This window comes from Monodelphis domestica, chromosome 1 (genome assembly GCF_027887165.1).
Source record: "Monodelphis domestica isolate mMonDom1 chromosome 1, mMonDom1.pri, whole genome shotgun sequence".
In the NCBI taxonomy this organism is placed as follows: Eukaryota; Metazoa; Chordata; class Mammalia; order Didelphimorphia; family Didelphidae; genus Monodelphis; species Monodelphis domestica.
In genome coordinates this window covers 161,002,060-161,021,231 of record NC_077227.1, presented here as the reverse complement: position 1 = coordinate 161,021,231, position 19,172 = coordinate 161,002,060, and the positions used below count along the sequence as shown (strand labels likewise).

General features: G+C 40.0%; 1 pseudogene; it reads right to left on the bottom strand.

Moving 5' to 3' along the window:
- Positions 1–8,755: 8,755 nt before the first annotated feature.
- On the bottom strand, positions 8,756–8,846 carry LOC130456683 (U6 spliceosomal RNA; annotated as a pseudogene).
- Positions 8,847–19,172: the final 10,326 nt, after the last annotated feature.

Below are 19,172 nucleotides of genomic sequence, written 5' to 3'. Positions count from 1 at the left end.
CAGGATTTACCTCCCGCCCCAGCACTCAAGCTGCCTCATGATGGATTAATATTTCTCAACATATAATTAAATATTGCTTTTGTGATTAATCACTATGTTTAAGTTATATTTGATTTGTAGCAATGAGAATACATAATGCATATCAGGTATTTACATTCCAAATCATAACTGTAGCAAAATTACAGTTTTGAAATAGTCACCAAAATAATTTTTTGGTTTGGGGTCACCACAACATGAGGAACTGTATTGCAGGGTCATGGGCATTAGAAAGGTTGAGAACCATTGATCTATTGGATCTCAGTTTCTTTCTCTATAAAATGAGCTGGATTTGATTAAATGTATTAAAATATATCATTAGGGAGAGTCAAAATGGTAGAATGAAAACCACCATTTTTTCTAGCTTTCTCCACACACCCCATCTACAACAACCCTAAAATGTCCTAAATAGAATTCTTGGCAAGTAAACAAACAAACAAACAAAAAAAGACATAGTGACTGGAGCTTAGGAAGATAGACACAAAGGTCCATGGACAATGGGATGGGGACAATCCAGAAACACAGAGGAGAGGCAGTGGCACAAGATGTGGAAGCAGTCAATCAACCAGAGATAGAAAGCGTATTAAACACCTGGGCAGAAAGATTCCCCAGGGACCTCTGCACTAGCAATGGTAACAGGAGTAGTTTCCATCTAGCAGCTCTGTCTTCCATTACCCAGTTCCTGATCATAGTTCCAGAGTGAGGAGGAGTAGTTGCCTGTCATGATGGAGAAGGGGCTCTGACCATGTAAACAGAAAAGAACAAATTCCAAAGATAGTTTTGGGGCTCTGAGCCTAAGAGCTGAGTGTAGGGGAATCAATTCTAACTTTTAGTCTTGCATATAAAACTGTGGTGAAATATACAAGGGTAGGAAACCAGAACCAAGAGGAAACCAACAGGACTTGAACCTGCAGAACCTCCCAGTGGGTAACTGAGTCTAGCAGCAGTCTATATAAACTTTATCACACCCAACCCAACAGACCAAAACTTGGTCAGGAATTTGCAGCGCATAGATCAAGAGGATAGTGGCCAGAACTTCCCCCAGAAAGCCCTCCAATTGGATAATGGCTGAACAAATTGTGGTATCTGTTAGTGATGGAATACTATTGTGCTATAAGGAATAATGAACTGGAGGAATTCCATGTGAACTGAAATGACCTCCAGTAATTGATGCAAAGTGAAAGGAGCAGAACCAGGAGAACATTGTACACAGAGACTGATGCACTGTGGTACAATCAATTGTAATGGACTTCTCTACTAGCAGTAATGCAATGATTCAGAACTATTTGGAGGGACATATGAGAAAGAATGCTATCCATGTCCAGAGGAAGAACTGTGGGAAAAGAAACACAGAAGAAAAACAACCACTTGATCACTTGGGTTGGTGGGGCTATGACTGGGAAAGTGGACTCTAAAAGATCACCCTAGTGCAAATACTAATAATAAGGAAATGGGTCTTGATCGATGGCACATGTTAAACCCAGTGGAGTTGTGTGTCATATATTGGAGGGGGGTGGGGAAAGGAAAGGGAAAGAACATGAATCTTGTAACCATGGAAAATTATTCTAAATCATCTAATTAAATAAAAATTTAAAAAAAAAAAAGAACTCCCAGATCAAATCATTTTGCAAGGACTAAAAACTTATAGACACCCCCCCCCCCTGCCAGAATGAGCTGTGAATATAGCAAAGATTTACAGACAGGAACTCAGATATCAGATATTCCTCTTAGAAGTAAAGAGAGCCCAACACTAATATGTAGTCCAAAGTCAAGAGTAGTCTAGAAAAATGAACAAATGAAAAAGAATCTGATCATAAACTCTAGTGTGGTGACAGGGAATCTTGAAACACACAAAAAAAGATGATGGCCTAGAAACATGTACACACAAAGTTTCAATGAGAAATGCATTTTAAACACAAGCTGAACAAGAATTTCTAAAAGAGTTAAAAAAAGTTGTGTTTCTTTTTTAAAGAACCTACACACACACACACACACAGATTTTATAACAATGACAGCATAAGTTGAGGAAAGTAATGAGAGCTATGCAAGAAAATTATGGAGAAAATTAATAGCTTGGTAAGAGAGGCACAAAAGAGACTGAAGAAGATTAGCCCTTAAAAATCAAAATTGATCAAATTGTAAAAGAGGTACAAAACCTTACTGGAGAAAAAAAAACAAAAAAAACCCATTAGTTCTATATGCATCACCAGTTTGCCAAAGGCACCCTTGACATAAAAAGGATAAGAACCATTAGTCTGATGTTTGCTAAATCCTTTACTCTTCCTTCTGTGAGGATATGTATTATTTATTCCCCAGCCAGCCAGGCTCTACATCACAGAATGTTAGAACTGGAATCGAATTGTAGAATAGAAGTGTCAAATACCTTGCCCTAGGCTATATGGTTCTCCTCCTCCTAATACTCTTAAATTCTATTCTAACCAGATAAAAAATGTAATTGAGAAATATTTTAAAATAAATAAATAACAAATATAATAAAACATAGATAACATGTATTTTTTTTATTTGAATCTATTTTATTTTCCCAGTCGCATGTAATAACAATTTTCAGCATATGTTTTCTGAAATTATAAGATCCAAATCATCTCCCTCTCTCTCTTCCCTCCCTCCTCTCAGAGCTAGTTTGATCTCGATTATGTATGTATTATGCAAAACATACTTCCATATTGGTCACTGTTGTAAGAGAAAACTCATATAAAACCAAAACCCCAAAATTAAACTATAAATAAACTAATGTGGAAGATCACAGGCTTTGATATGCATCTGACTCCAACAGTTCTTTCTGGAGGAAAGGAGAGGAGAAGAAAGATACCATTATTTGTCTTAAGTCTTTCAGAGTCATTCCAGATCTTTGTAATTGCTGAGAGTAGCTAAGTCTTTCACAGTTGATCATTGTATAATATTGCTGTTACTGTGTACAATGTTTTCCTGGTTCTGCTTATTTCTCTCTGTAGTTCATGTAGTTCTTTCCATCTTTTTCTGAAGCCATCCTACTTATCATTTCTTATAGCACATTAATATTCTGTCACCGACATATACCACGATTTGTTCAGCCATTCCCCAATTGATGGATATCCCTTTAATTTCCAATTCTTTGCCACCAAAAAGAGCAGTTTTAAAATATTTTTGTACAAGTAGGTCCTTTCCCCCTTTTTATGATCCCTTTGTATACAGACTCAATAGTGGTATTACAGAATCAAAGGGTATAAACAGTTTTATAGCCTTTGGGGTGTCGTTCCAAATTGCCTCTAAAATGGTTGGATCAGTTCACAACTCCACCATTATGTTTTTTTAAAAACTCACTCTCTCTCAGAATCAGTTCTAAGTATTGGTTTGGTAATGACTAGATAACTGGGGTTAAGTGACTTGTCCAGAGTTGCACAGCCATGAAGTGGCTGAAGTCATATTCAAACCCGGGACCTCTTGTCTTCCCCCACCCCCCTCCCAATTCTGCCTTGTTTATTTACAAAATGGTTTGATAAGATATCCCCCCACCCCTGACCCCATACTTATAGCTCTCTTCCACAGCACACTTAAGCAGATTTTAGCAATGTTAACAGCACCATTCACACAGTATTTAAAATGAGGAAGGATCTCATGATGGCCTCATGATTCACAATCATTTCTCCCATGGATGAGATAATTAAGTTCATTGCAATTATTTGGAGCTCCACAGCACAGATTCCTGGGTCCCTCACACAAAGCGTTTGCAGTTACCAGTTGGAGAAGGTCTCCATGTTCAGTAGGTCCTAGGAGAATTTCAGAGCCATATAGTTTAATTATCCAACTAGCTCCTCTGATAACATTACATTTGAAAACTAAGTCAATATGCAGCCCTCAGGGATCCTGATGTATGGTTTCTATTTGAGTTTGACATCACTGCCTTAGAGATTAGCTGGTCTAACATCCTCATGCCCCATCGTGCCTAGGGGGAAACTGAGGCAGAGAGGACTGACACAAGCCTCTATAGGAAGTAAATAAGAGAAGAACCAGAATTCAAACCAAAGTCTTCTTTCCCAGTCTTCTGACACCTAGTACTGGGGTATTCTTATTACACACTTCACAGCTTAGTCTGTAGCTCCAGAGCCACTGGACACTGGAATTTATATATCTTCATTGTCTAGCAAATGATTGTTAAATCAAATGGCATGTGAGTGTATCTCTCTCTCTCTCTCTCTCTCTCTCTCTCTCTCTCTCTCTCTCTCTCTCTCTCTCATCTATCTCCCTCTCTATCTATCTACATCTGTCTATCTCTCTATCTATAGCTATGTCTGTCTATCTCTCTCTATAGCTATCTCTCTTTCTCTCTATCCATGTCTGTCTATTTCTATCTATCTATCTATATTTCTCTCTATATGTCTCTCTCTCTAGCTAGCTATTTGTCTCTTTATCTGTCTATCCATCCATCCATCCATCTATCCATCCATCCATCCATCTATCTATCTAGCTATCTATCCATCCATCTATCTATCTATCTATCTATCTATCTATCTATCTATCTATCTATCTATCTGTCTGTCTGTCTGTCTGTCTGTCTGTCTGTCTGTCTGTCTATCCGTCTATCCATCCATCCATCCATCCATCCATCCATCCATCCATCCATCTATCCATTTATCTATCTATCTATCTATCTATCTATCTATCTATCTATCTATCTATCTGTCTGTCTGTCTGTCTGTCTGTCTGTCTGTCTATCCGTCTATCCATCCATCCATCCATCTATCTATCTATCTATCTATCCATCTATCCATCTTTCTATCTATCCATCTATCTATCTATCTCTATCTGATAGGGATTACACCTATGATTTCTATAGGTACAGGCACAATCATAGGTATAGGTACATGTGGTAATGTTCACACGTGTGTATGTGTGTAAATGCACATGTACATATTATTCATAAATGCACTGTACCCATGTCCATGCATGTATGTACATACATGACTATATCATCTATTCCCAGCCTGAAGCCCTCCCAGACCAGCTGTGTCCTCTGAGCAGCTTTTGGCTTCTTTGCCAGCCTCTGTGTCTAGGCCTATCCAGAGGGGATTTATTTCATCTTCAGAAGCTCCTGCTGCTTTACATTTTGTGTCTCTTTGGTCTTTCTTTGATGTGGGTGCTTAAGCCCTGGGGCATTTCTATAGAGGAAGTGCAGTTGCTAGGCTTGGAAAAGAGAAATAAAGAAAATGTCAAGATTAAAAATGGAAATTCAGTCCCAGCTTGGGTCCACTCTCTATCTTTCCTGGTGGGTAGCCTGGATATCTTTATTGAGTGTGGATGAGGGCTCCAGTGACTAGGCCTGAGGGCCAACCATCTTGACCCCAGGGCTCACTGAGTTTGGTATGTGTGGCTGTCTGGGGTCACATTAGAGCTACATTAGAAACAGGCTGAGATCTCTAAGCATTGGCTACAGAATTTGATAGAGTAATGCCTTCCTCCCACCTTTTTCTTTTACTAAAAATATTATGGGGGGCAGCTGGGTGACTCAGTAGATTGAGAGTCAGGCCTAGAGATGAGAGGTCCTGGGTTCAAATTTGACCTCAGACACTTCCTAGCTGTGTGACCCTGAGCAAGTCACTTGACTCCCATTGCCTAGCCCTTCCCACTCTTCTGCCTTGGAACCAATAAACAGTATTGACTCCAAGACAGAAGGCAAGGGTTTAAAAAATATTATGAAAAGTTATTAAATTAAAAATTATTAAAAATATTATGAAAGTTATTAAATTGTGCATACATGTTTGATTCAACAAGGTCAAACTACTGGGCCTACACCCCAGAGAGATCAAAGAAAGAGGGAAAGGTCCTATTTGTACAAAACTATATCAACTCCTTCATGATGCAAAAGCTGAAACAGAGGGAGTGCCCATCAATTGGAATAAGGCAGAACAAAGTATGGTATGTGAATGTCATGGTGATAAAAGGGACATTTTTAGAGAAATTGGGGGAAAACATGAGTGAACTAATTTAGGATAAAGGGAGCAGAACCAGGAAAACAATATATACAATAAAAATGTCTTAAGAATGACCAACTTCAAGAGACTTTAAAATGGATCAATACAATGAGCAGCCTCAATCCCAGAGGATCAAAGATGAAATTTGCTATTTACCTCCTGACAGAGAAGGGATGAACTAAATTTGTAGAACTAAAAACATATTTTTGAACATGGTCGATGTGGGAATTGAGGTAGTTGGGTGGAATAGTGGATAAAGTTCCTGGTCTGAGGTCAGGAAGATTCATCTTCTGGGGTTCAAATCTGGCCTCAGATATTTACTAGCTGTAGGACCTTGGACTAGTTTAAACTTTTGCCTCACTTTCCTCATCAGTAAAATGAACTGGAGAAGGAAATGGAAACTACTCCAATATCTTTTCCAAGAAAACTCCAAACGGGGTCATGAAGAATTGGACATGACTGAATAAAAAATGTGGGAATTTGTTTTGCTTTGTGCACAGTTGTTTACAAAGATGTTCCTTTCTTCTTCCTTTGTTTCTTCATTCTTTCATTACTTTGTTTGTTCCTTTGTACCTTTGTTAATTCCTTCCTTCCTTCCTTTTTCTTTCTTTTTGTTTGTTTCTTTTTCTTTCTATCTTTCTTCCCTCCTTCCTTTCCTCCTTCCTTTCTTTTCCCTCCTTTCCTCCTCCCTTTCTTTCATTTTTCCTTCTCATTCTTTCTTCCTTCCCTTTCTTTCTTTCTTTCTTTCTTTCTTTCTTTCTTTCTTTCTTTCTTTCTTTCTTTCTTTCTTTCTTTCTTTCTTTCTTTCTTTCTTTCTTTCTTTCTTTCTTTTTCTTTCTCTCTTTCTTTCTTTCTTTCTTTCTTTCTTTCTTTCTTTCTTTCTTTCTTTCTTTCTTTCTTTCTCTCTTTCTTTCTCTCTTTCTTTCTCTCTTTCTTTCTTTCTCTCTTTCTCTCTCTCTCTCTCTCTCTCTCTTTCTTTCTTTCTTTCTTTCTTTCTTTCTTTCTTTCTTTCTTTCTTTCTTTCTTTCTTTCTTTCTTTCTTTCTTTCTTTCTTTCTTTCTTCCTTCCTTCCTTCCTTCCTTCCTTCCTTCCTTCCTTCCTTCCTTCCTTCCTTGTAAAGGGATGAGGAAAGTGACAGGAAGAGAAAATGAAAGCTCATTAATTGAAAAATTCCTAAAAAACACAAAAATATTGTGTAATAACCTCATTTTTCACAAAATAACCCAGGCAAATAATACAATTATTTTATACAAATCAAATTGGGAATTATTAGAATTCATATAACAATATAAACAAATCGTATAAAATAAAATTAATGTATAAAATAAGGAAAATAATCACTATGCTTTATTTACAGTTATTGGACCATAGATTTAGAGATGGCAGCCCAAATTCCTTATCTGACTCTTGAGGAAAATATGGCCAAGTGAATCTAAGGATTTGATGCTGTTTCCTGGATTAAACAAATCTAGAGCTCTTTTTACTGTAATGTATTGCCTTCCATAAGTGAATTACAGATATGGGAATGCAACCCCCCTTACATCCTACCATATGTGCAGATTTCCCTGTCTAGGATAGATAAGCTACATGGTACCAGGAGAGGTGGAAAGGCAGGGAATAAGTGACTGGTCCCTAAGGTGCAGGCATACCATTGCCACCTTTTAGCTCAGATCTGAGGTTGAATAAGTTTAGTGATCTGGGCAGCTTCTTCCATTCATACCTACCTACAGTGGGTTATTGTTACTATTATTAGCAAGAATAACAGCACACTTATCTAGCATTGTTTGATCACAAAAGGTCTTATACTTTTTGCCTTATTGAATCCTTACAACATCCCTGGGATGTAGTTAATGTAAACATCATTATTCCTATTTTACAAAAGAGGAATTTGAATATCAAAAGTGACTTGTTCAAGGACAGATAACTAATGGATGGGGGAGACTCAAATCAGGTCTCTACCACCAATCTAATGAATCCAATCTTCAAGCCCATAATTTCTTCCCTACCCAGATCCTGTGGTGCCTGAATTTCCAGCATTAGAAATTAATTCCTTTAATATTAGAGCATTGTCCTTTTCAAAAATGATAATACTTTGCTAAACTGCTTCCCCCACCCCTTTTGATCTAAAGGATAACTAGGTGTTTTAGTGGCTAGACTATTGGACTCAGAGTCAGGAAGACTTGAATGAAAATCAAAATTCACAAACTCAAATTCTTAAAACTTTCTCAAACTCTCCTTAGCAGAGGACTCCCCAGTTCCTTTCAGCAAGTCGTTCAATGCTCCATGACTTGGTTTCCTCATTATGGGGAAAATAATAGCCTCCACTTGCTGGAGTTGTTATGAGGATCAAATGAGATAGCATATGTAAAGTAATTGGAAAACTTTAAAGTACTTTAAAAATATTTCGTGGGAAAAGCTAGGTGGCTCAGTGGATTGAGAACTAGGAGGTCCTGTGTTCAAATTCTGGATTCAGATGTTTCCTAGCTGTGTGACCCTGGGCAAGTCATTTAACCTGCATTGCCTAGCCTTTACTGCTCTTCTGTCTTGGAATCAATACACAGTATTGATTCTAAGATGGAAGATAAGGGTTTAAAAATTTTCTTATAAGATGACTTGATGAGTAAGGAAAGTGGAGGGATATGTTTGGAAATTATGGCAATAAAGGCACAGAGATCCAATAATATCTTTTTTTTTTTTAGTTTTTACACAGAAACATTTATTTCAAAAGGTATAGTCACAAATATATAAACAAAAATATCAAATGTTTCATGAATTTTCATGTCATCCTTACATGGGGGCAATGCTAATATTCTTTCAGTATATGTGTTGCAAAGTGAACACAATATCTTTTCTACAAACATTATATATACATATATATTTTAAATATAGACATTTAATAGGATACTCCTACTTGAAAAGAACCTCAATGGTCCAACCCATGGTGAAACATGAATCACTTCTATAGCTTGGTGACAAATGGTCATCCAGCTCTCCCTTAAATACTTCTAGTCAAAGGCAACTCTTCAGGTCCTATGGCAACACACTCCATATCTACACCGTTCTCTTTAATAGAAGATTTTCTTCTTTCTGAGTCAAAATCACCCCCCTTGTCAGTTTTTCCTATTTGTGTTTCCACAGCTATTTGAGGACAAGAAAATAAAAGTCATCCTTCTTCCACATTAGAACCGTGGAAACAGTATTAGATTTAGTCAGAATTTTTAGGTATAAATCTCAGCTCTGCTACTTGCTACTTACGTGATCTTAGACTAGTTACATTCTCTCTAGGTCAGTGATGGTGAACCTTTTAGAGACTGAGTGCCCAAATTGCACCCTCACGCTACATGTGGCCACCACCACCACCTTACCCCCTTACTAAGGATGGAGGAAGTGCTTTCATTGGGCTGCTGGGCAGAAGGGTGGGAGAAGTGAGAAATGTCCTCAAGCACATGGAAAGGAGAAAGGGAGCAACCTCCTCTAGCATGTGTGCCATAGGTTTGCCAATGCAAGGCTAGGTTATTTCCTCCTCTATCTAATGGAAGGTGGAAGATGATCTAAAAACCCCCTTAAAATTCTAAATCTGATGAAATGATTAAAGATTTTGGTCCTGCTCTGCCTGGCACATAGTAGACATTATGTCAGTGTTCATTTTCTTCTTTCCCTCTTCCATCCATCATAACAATAATAGTCCATTTTTAGAGGGTGCTTCCAAGTTTGCAAAATGTTTAATTAACATTTGTAAAAGGAGTTGATCAACTGAGTTCTGCTCCCTCCCTTTCTCACCCTATTGGGTGATATATATCCTAAATGTGTATGTCCCTTTCAGACTTTTGAGCAACCCATTTGAACACTGAAGTAAGGCATTAACCATTGGACTAACAATAGATTAATTTAAAATAGCTGGCATTTATCATAGCATTTTAAGTTTTGCAAAGCACTTCACTTAAGTTATCTCATTTAGTCCTCTCAACAATCCTTTTGAGGTAGGGTCTATTGTTTTCTTCATTTTACAGTTGAGGAAACTGAGGCACTTAACCAATGTTAAGTGACTCATCTAGGGTCACATAGCTACTTACTATCTGAGGCAGGATTTTAACTCAGGCCTTCCATACTCCAAATTCTGTATTTTATCCTCTGTACCATCTAACTGTCTCCACTAAATGTAGGCAATTGACCTTTAGATCAAGATAATTGACAATAGGCTAAAGGTCAAGCTCTTTGTGGCCTAGAAAAGGCAAACTGGTACCACTCTGAAACCAGCTGAGGCAAACTTTGTTGAGGCAAAGTTTCATCCTTCCCCTTCTGTATACCCAGAAAATAATAAAATCATAAACTGAAATTTGGAAGGGATCTTATAGAGTAGATAATCAAGACCAACCCCATCATTTTATGAATGGAGAAACTGAGACCCCAAGTGATTTTCATGTAGCTTAAAAATTACTAGGGTAGGATTTAAACCCAGATCTTCCTGACATCTGAGTCCTAGGTCCTTCTCTCCAGTCAGTTCCATTCATCATTCATTCCCAGTGACTTCCTTACTCCCTTCTCTTGCTCTCTCTATATCTCCTCGCTCCACCTACAGATGTAATTATTCAGTCAACTCTCCTGGAACATTTGCAATCATCCTTCTTATTGAGCGATTTTTTTTCCCCTTGGCCTCCAAATCCCAACTCCCAAGTATCATCTATGCTGTCAAGACAGGGGAGGGTAGATAACAGCCAGAACACTGTCTCATAGCTACCTTTAAAAACTACCAATCTGCCTTTCCTCTCATTGGCCATTTACCGTGAAAACACTTTAATGTACGTGTGGTTAAGACTAGGATTAGGAGTGGTTTGACCTTTTTTCATATCTTATTGACTTTTAAAAGTTTTTAACTTTTCCCCAATACATTCCCTCTCCTACAATAAAATCCTATCTACTAATCAAAAACCAATTATCCAAGGCAAATCATATGACTGAGCCTGATGGACCACCTATGCAACAATCCATGTCCATAGTCTACCACCTTTCTTACAAAAGGAAAAAAGGGTGTTGCATCCTCAGTTCTTGAGAATCAGTATCAAACATTGTGTATTATTTTCATCTTAGTGTCTTTTAACATTGTTTCATTCATTTACAATAGCATATCCATAGGAGAATACTATTCTCCTGCTTCTGCTTTCTTTGTTCTATATCAGTTTAAATAGGTCTTCCCATGCTCCCATGCATCCCACAGATGGCATGTTAGATGTGCAGAGGACCTGGGTTCAAATTCTACTTCTGCTCTTGTTCTCGTTCATTCTTCAGTTTCAAAGAGAACTAGTGCTATCCCAGGGTAGTCCTGACTTGAGCCTGATTTGGATTTAAGTGAGTCTGAGTTGCCCAAAATCCTCAGCCTTAGTCTCTCTTCTAGTCATCAAACTTCAGTGACAAGACAATGGTCAGGAAGACTGGCCCAAGATGCAAGGATTGACCTTTGTGTCATGGGTCTCCATTCCACCAGCCTTGTCCACCTTTATGGCTGGTAGAGCAATTTGTTCTCATCCACCCATTCCTCGAGGGGAAGTCTTCACATTCCTAGGATTGAGGTCTGTCAGTTATTCTCATCCTGGTTTAACCTATTTGCCAAGATGGTTTTTATTAGAGTATGGCTATTGTACATGCTACAGATTCTTTGAGCCACAGATGAGAATCCAGGAAAAAGTAGACACCAAAGGTGGATAAGCATCCTCAAAAAGGACTCAGCAAGTCCTCACACCAGAGATGCTAGTCCTCCCTGAACACTCTGTTCATCCCAGATGGAGTTCTGCTACTTGCTACTGGGATGACCGTGAGGGTCACTTGCCTTTCTGCAGCCTGTAGTTTCCTCATCTCTAAAGTGGAGGCATTGAGTCCAGAGACCTTCAAGTTCCTTCTAGGTTTAAATCTGAGATCTTGTGACCATCCCATATGGCACAGTAGTACTTTATTACATTTATAATGTAAAAGGCAACATGTCTTAGTTGGAGTCAAGAAGATCATCATTTAATTCCTACCTTTGACACATCCTGGCGAGGTGACCAGTCACTGACAAATCACTCAACTTCTCACAGCTCCAAGAAGCTTTCTAAGACCATAAGTTTCAGAGAAAGAGCTACCCTGCTTTAATAGATTAGAGCTTCTTGAACTTTTTGGTCTCAGTACCTCTTTACCCTTTTAAAAATTATTGAGGATTCCCAGCTTTTGTTTATATGAGTTATATCTATTGATATTTACTAGGCCTCAGTTTTCTCATCTGATAAATTTTTAATTTATAACTTAATCACTTATTACTAATACATTTTAAATATATTTGTTTATTCATTAAAATAATAAATCGATTACATGTTAGCATAAATTTTTAATGAAAAAAATCACTATTTTCTAAAACAAAAAAATGCTGGCAGATGAGTGGACTTGTAATTATATATTTTTTCTAAATCTCTTTAATGTCTCACAAAATAAAAGACAGCTGTCTCTATATTCAATCTGATGGCCTATGCTATTTTGATTGAAGTATCTAAAGAAAATTTATCCTTACATGGAGTTGTAGTTGGGAAATGGAGAGTGGCATTTTAGTAAGCAAATAACTGAGTGTTATTATGATATGAAAGTTTTGGCCTCAAGAACTCCCTGAATGAGTCTTTGGGACCCCCAATGGTCCTTGGATCACACTTTGAGAATTACTGTGGTAGAGGGAGTCTCTTCACCCAGGGGTTTTCTTTCTTTTTTTAACCCTTACCTTCTATATCAAAATCGATACTGTGTATTGGTTCCAAGGCAGAAGAGCAATAAAGGATAGACAATGGGGTTAAGTGACTTGCCCAGGGTCACCCAGCTAGGAAGTATCTGAGGCCAGATTTAAACCAAGGATTTCTCATTTCTGGGCCTTGCCCTCAAATCCACTGGGCCACCTAGCTGTCCAACACCTGAGAGTTTTCAGTGGCAATATCATCACAAATTTATTCCCTGTCCCTATTCTACATGTGTATACCATAATCTCCCAATCAATAAGCACTTATTTTGTTTCCAGGTGTTTTTGTTTTGTTCATTTTTGCTTCTGTTTTCTTTTTTTTTCTTTCAACCACAAAATACACTTAATCTCTTTTCCAACAACCTCTTGATTTTAGGAAGTCATTTGAATATAACTCTTGAGAATAACATTAATTATTTTGCAAGATATTACCTTAGGGGAGAAAAGTCTTGTAAAGAGATTATAAAATAGAGAGCTAGTGAAAACTTGTGAATATTGTGGGCTTTCCTGTGAGTGACCCATTGATAAGAGTCCAGGAAGCTCAAGTCAGTGCTCTGGGAACCTGACTATCCTACATGATGCCAGAGGCAGAATGCTTGCCTGAGCATTCTTAGGAGTCATTCAAACTTGGAAGGAAAGAGGAGTGGACAGAGATTGTGGCTTGGGGAAGGTATGGCAACAGACAAACCCCAAACTCCTTATTTTCTAGAAGCTTTTTTTTTTTTAACCCTTACCTTACATCTTGGAGTCAATACTGTGTATTGGCTCCAAGGCAGGAGAGCAGTAAGGGCTAGGCAATGGGGGTCAAGTGACTTGCCCAGGGTCACACAGATAGGAAGTGGCTGAGGCCAGATTTGAACCTAGGACCTCCCATCTCTAGGCCTGGTTCTCAATCCACTGAGCTACCCAGCTGCCCCCTTTCTAGAAGCTTTTTATCAAGAGGGGAAGGCATGTACATAGGTAAGTATATAAGGAAATAAAAAATTAACACCAGCTAGCTTGGGGAAAGAGGGAATTAGCTGTTGAGGGTATCAGAATAGGTTTCATATAGAAGATGGTGCTTGATTTAGGTCTTGAAGAAATGATGAGTTCTATAAATTAGATGTGAGAAGGAAGTACACAGCAAACATAGGAGACAGTCAGTGAAAAGAAACAGAGAAAGGAGATGAAATGCTATGTGTGAAGGAGAGCAGAGAGGCCAGTTTGGCTTTACCATAGAGACTGAAGTAGAGGAGAGAGTAATTTGGAGCCCAGGGAAAGGGAGCAGGAATGGTGATGCTCTGAATGGAGACAGGGAGGCTGAGAAGAAAATATCCCACTCTAAATGTCAGTACTCTGGGCCAAAGCCTCAGTCATTCCACCTTAGTTATAACTCTACCATAATAGTTCACAAAGAAAATAGTTCTCCACCAGCTAGTTCTCCACATCATACATAAGAGGAATCATTGGTCATAGCAAATGGAGAAATTTAGAATGCTGTGGATAAGTTCACTTACCGTGGCAGTATACTTTCCAGGAATGTCCACATAGATGATGAGATTGAGGCAAGAATTACCAGAGCTAGTTTGGGAGGCTTTAAGCTGCCTACCAGACTGAAGGTCTACAGAGTTGTTGTGCTGACCTCATTGTTCTATCCTGTGAAATCTGGACAATATGCCAGCACCATGCCAGGAAACTTAATTGCTTCCATTTATATTGTCTCAGGAAGATTATGAAGATCAGTTGGCCAGATAAATTACCCGGAGGTCCTTTCTTGAGCTGAACTGCCAAATTCAGACCAAGCATTCAGACTACTGTGGAGAACACAACTAAGCTGTGCTGGCCATGTTGTGGAGAACTCACACAAGGAAAGTGTTCACATAGAAGTCAGAAGTGATACAAGGACTCTCTCAAGGTCTCTTTGAAGAACTTTGGTATTGATTATGTGAGATAGGACACACAGGCTCAGTCCTGTCCTGCATGACATGTCTGCATCAAAGAAGGTTCTGTGCTCAATGAGCAAAGCAGAATTGCAGTAGCTCAAAAGAAAGACGAGATGTACAAATTTAAGGACATCGCCATCCCAAATGTTCACGTGAAATATTCATGCCTGGCCTGTGTCGAGCCTTCCAAGTTCATAGTGGTTTGATAAACCACAGTTGGACACACTGTACATTGACCTGGACATAGTGATATTATTTTGATTCTCTTCGAGAATGAAGGACAATAACCAACCAACCAACCATGATCGTAAAGCTCCCTACATATAGTCATTTAATCCTTTCAATAGCCTTATCAAGTGGGAATCACAATTATTACTAGCCCCATCGTAGCTCTAAGTGAAACACACTTACCAGAAGAGGGATCACTCAGCGAACCCACCACTGGATACACCTTCTTCTGGAAAGGTAGAGCCACAAGTGAAGACAGAATCCACGGTGTTGGCCTGGCCATCAAGACCAACTTGCTTAAACAGCTGCCAGACTTGCCTGTGGGCATCAGTGAGAGACTCATGAAGATCCATTTGCCTCTCAGCAAAGACCGGTATGCCACAATTATCAGCGCATATGCCCCTACATTGGCCAGCACAGAGGAGACCATCGAGCAGTTCTACTCTGACCTGAGTGCCATCCTGCACTCAGTGCCCACAAATGACAAGCTGATACTACTAGGAAACTTCAACGCCCACGTTGGCCAGGACCATGAAAGATCGAAAGGAGTGCTTGGCAAACATGGCGTGGGCAAAATAAACAACAACGGCCTACTGCTACTCAGCAAATGCTCAGAGTTCAAACTCACCATCACAAACACTGTGTTCAGAATGGCAAACAAATATAAAACAACGTGGATGCACCCATGATCAAAACAGTGTCATCTCATTGACTACATCATTGTACACTGGCGTGACATCCAGGATGTACAGATCACCAGAGCCATGAGAGGAGCTGAATGCTGGACAGACCACTGATTGGTTAGAGTGACTCTTCAAATGCGCATTGCACCTCGCCATCCAAAATGCGCCCAGACAGTTCACGCATCTTGCAACGTGAATCATCTCAGAGATCCATTTTACCTGCAAACATTCCAGTCCTGTCTGGACGACAAACTCTCTGCGAAGGGACCACTCACTGGAAGCTCAACTGAGAAATGGGACCAGTTCAGAGGCGCGGTAACAGAAACATCAAAGGCAATCCTAGGCCCCAAACAATGCAACCACCAGGACTGGTTCGATGAGAACAACACTGCTATTGAAGATCTATTGAACAAAAAGAACAAAGCCTTTATGGAGTGGCAAAATAACCCAAACTCTGCTCCTAAAAAGGACAGATTCAAGTCTCTCCAAGGCATGGCACAGTATGAGATCAGTAAAATGCAAGACCGATGGTAGGAAAAAAAGGCAGAAAAAATCCAGCACTTTGCTGACACAAAAAACTATAAACAATTTTTCAGTGCCCTCAAGACTGTCTATGGGCCATTAAAATCCGCCACCACCCCCTTTCTATCCTCTGACGGTGACACTCTCATAAAAGACAAAAAAGGCATTAGCAACAGGGGGAAAGAACACTTCAGCCAGCTCTTCAACCTACCCTCCTCAGTCGACCAAAGGGTCCTTGACCAGATCCCCCAAAATTGCATCATCAAGCAACTTGACATCCCTCCTTCATTAGAAGAAGTCCAAAAAGCCATTAAACAAATGAGTGCAGGCAAGGCACCCGGTAAAGACAGGATCCCAACCGAGGTGTACAAGGCCTTAAAGGGAAAGGCACTTCAGGCATTCCATATAGTGCTGACCAGCATATGGGAAGAGGAAGACATGCCCTCAGAACTCAGAGATACCTCTATCATAGTCCTATACAAGAACAAAGGCACACAAGCAGCCTGTGACAACTACAGAGGCATTTCACCACTCTCCGCTGCTGGAAAGATCCTCTCCTGTGTTATACTCAACAGACTCCTGTCATCTGTCTCAGAGCAGAACCTGCCTGAATCACAATGTGGTTTCCGACCAGATCGCAGCACCATCGACGTGGTCTTCACAGTGAGGCAAATGCAGGAAAAATGACTTGAGCAGAACCTGAGTCTCTACATTGTCTTCATAGACCTGACGAAGGCGTTCGACACAGTGAACAGGGACACATTGTGGGTGATCCTCAGCAAGCTCGGTTGCCCAGCAAAATTCGTCAAATTGATCCAGCTCTTTCATGTCGACATGACAGGGGAAGTCCTATCTGTTGGAGAGACTTCCAACCGCTTCAACATCTCCAATGGCGTGAAGCAAGGCTGCGTCCTTGTTCTGGTGCTATTCAACTTATACTTCACCCAGGTATTACGACATGCTGTGATGGATCTAGACCTGGGCGTCTACATCAAATACCGACTGGATGGCTCACTATTTGACCTTCACCGCCTGACTGCAAAAACAAAGACAACAGAGGGACTCATCCTGGAAGCTCTCTTTGCAGATGACTGTGCTCTCATGGCCCACCAAGAAAATCATCTCCAAACCATTGTGGACAGGTTCTCCACCGCAACAAAACTATTTGGCCTGACTATCAGCCTCAGCAAAACAGAGGTGCTGTTTCAACCCGCACCAGGGAGGCCAACTAACCAGCCGTGCATTACAATCGACGGCATGCAGTTTTCCAACATCAGCACTTTCAAGTACCTGGGCAGCACCATTGCCAACGACGGGTCCCTAGACCACGAGATTAATGCCAGGATCCAAAAGGCCAGCCAGGCACTTGGGCGGCTACGCTCCAAAGTCCTCCAACACAGCGGTGTGAGCACTGCGACGAAGCTCAAAGTGTACAACGCAGTGTTCCTCAGCTCGCTCCTGTACGGTTGCGAGACATGGACACTGTACAGGAAGCACATGAAACAGCTGGAGCAATTTCACCAACGCTCCCTCCGGTCAATCATGAGGATCCGATGGCAGGACCGAATCACCAACCAGGAAGTCCTCGACAGAGCCAACTCCACCAGCATCGAAGTCATGGTCCTCAGAACCCAGCTACGATGGTCTGGACACGTCATCCGCATGGACCCACAGCGAGTACCAAGACAGGTATTCTTTGGTGAACTGTCAGCTGGACTCAGGAAACAAGGCCGACCAAAGAAAAGATTCAAGGATCAGCTAAAGTCCAACTTGAAGTGGGCTGGCATTACACCAAAGCAACTAGAACTCGCTGCCTCTGTCAGAAGCTGCTGGCGAACCCACATTAACCATGCCGCCACCAACTTTGAAGATGAGCGACGTCGATGTCTTGCCGCTGCACGTGAACGCCAACACCAGGCCACAACCGCACCTCCCATAACAACTGGCGTCCCAGGCCCCGTGTGCCACAAACTCTGCGCCTCAGCCTTTGGACTTCAAAGCCACATGAGGGTACATCAATAGATGATAATGCACAAAGACAATAGTCATTCTTGGCTTCCAAGAGACTACTACTATAACTACTATCCCTATTTTTTAGATAAAGATCAGTCTCAGTAATTTCCCCAAGGGCAATTGAACTAGAACTGACCTAGGTCCTCTGCTTCCAAGAATGTGCTAATAAATGTTTAACAACTAGTTCTGTGGGGAAAACGGTATTAATGAAAGACTTTTAAACTTAATCCACATTAGTAACATTTTCTCCAGTACTTTCATCATCTAAAATGAATAAAAAAGAATAAGTGAAGCACCTTTCATCACAGAAGAGATTTTCTGTTTTCTTCTCAACTTACTTCTAAAGAAACTTTTATTTCCTGCTTAGCCATTTTGCCATTAATCTTGGTCTTTTGGAAAAGTTGAAAGTTGAACTGTTTCTAGGTTTCTAGGTATCCTGGTTAAAATTCACTGGAGAACTGGAATGAAGAGTATCAACAAAAGTTTGATTGTTGATTGCATTGCTTTGGTCATGGCTGTAGACATGTGCCTTCTTGGTACTCAGAATTTCCATGATCACAGTGAAATTAAAGCGTGTGGTTGGTTGGAGGGAAAATGTTTCCATTCTACTTCAAGGAGTTCACAAACATTACTAACACTCTGTGATTTGGCAGAGTTCTTCCAGGTGGTAAACAGCCAGATGTTGAGAATATAAATGTGGTCCTGCCATTTCTGTTTTCTTGAGGTGAGGTACTCTATTCAACAGAAAGAAGACTGGACTTGGGAATCAGACAGTGGTGTGCTAGACGCGACTAGTATTGGCTCTCAAGAATCAATTGTTGAATTTTTGATGTGATTAATGACATCTCAAAAATCAGTAAATAATATAACTTAAAGCTCATTTTGTTATTGTTATTGTTCATTGTCCATACATAAAAGTTCATACATTGTCCATACAAGAAAGTGCTAGAGACAGTGCTATTAATGCAGATTAAACTTAGAAGTGTTAGTGTCCTTTTTTAAATACCAAGTTGTTAAACATTTATGAGCACATCCCTGGAATCAGAAG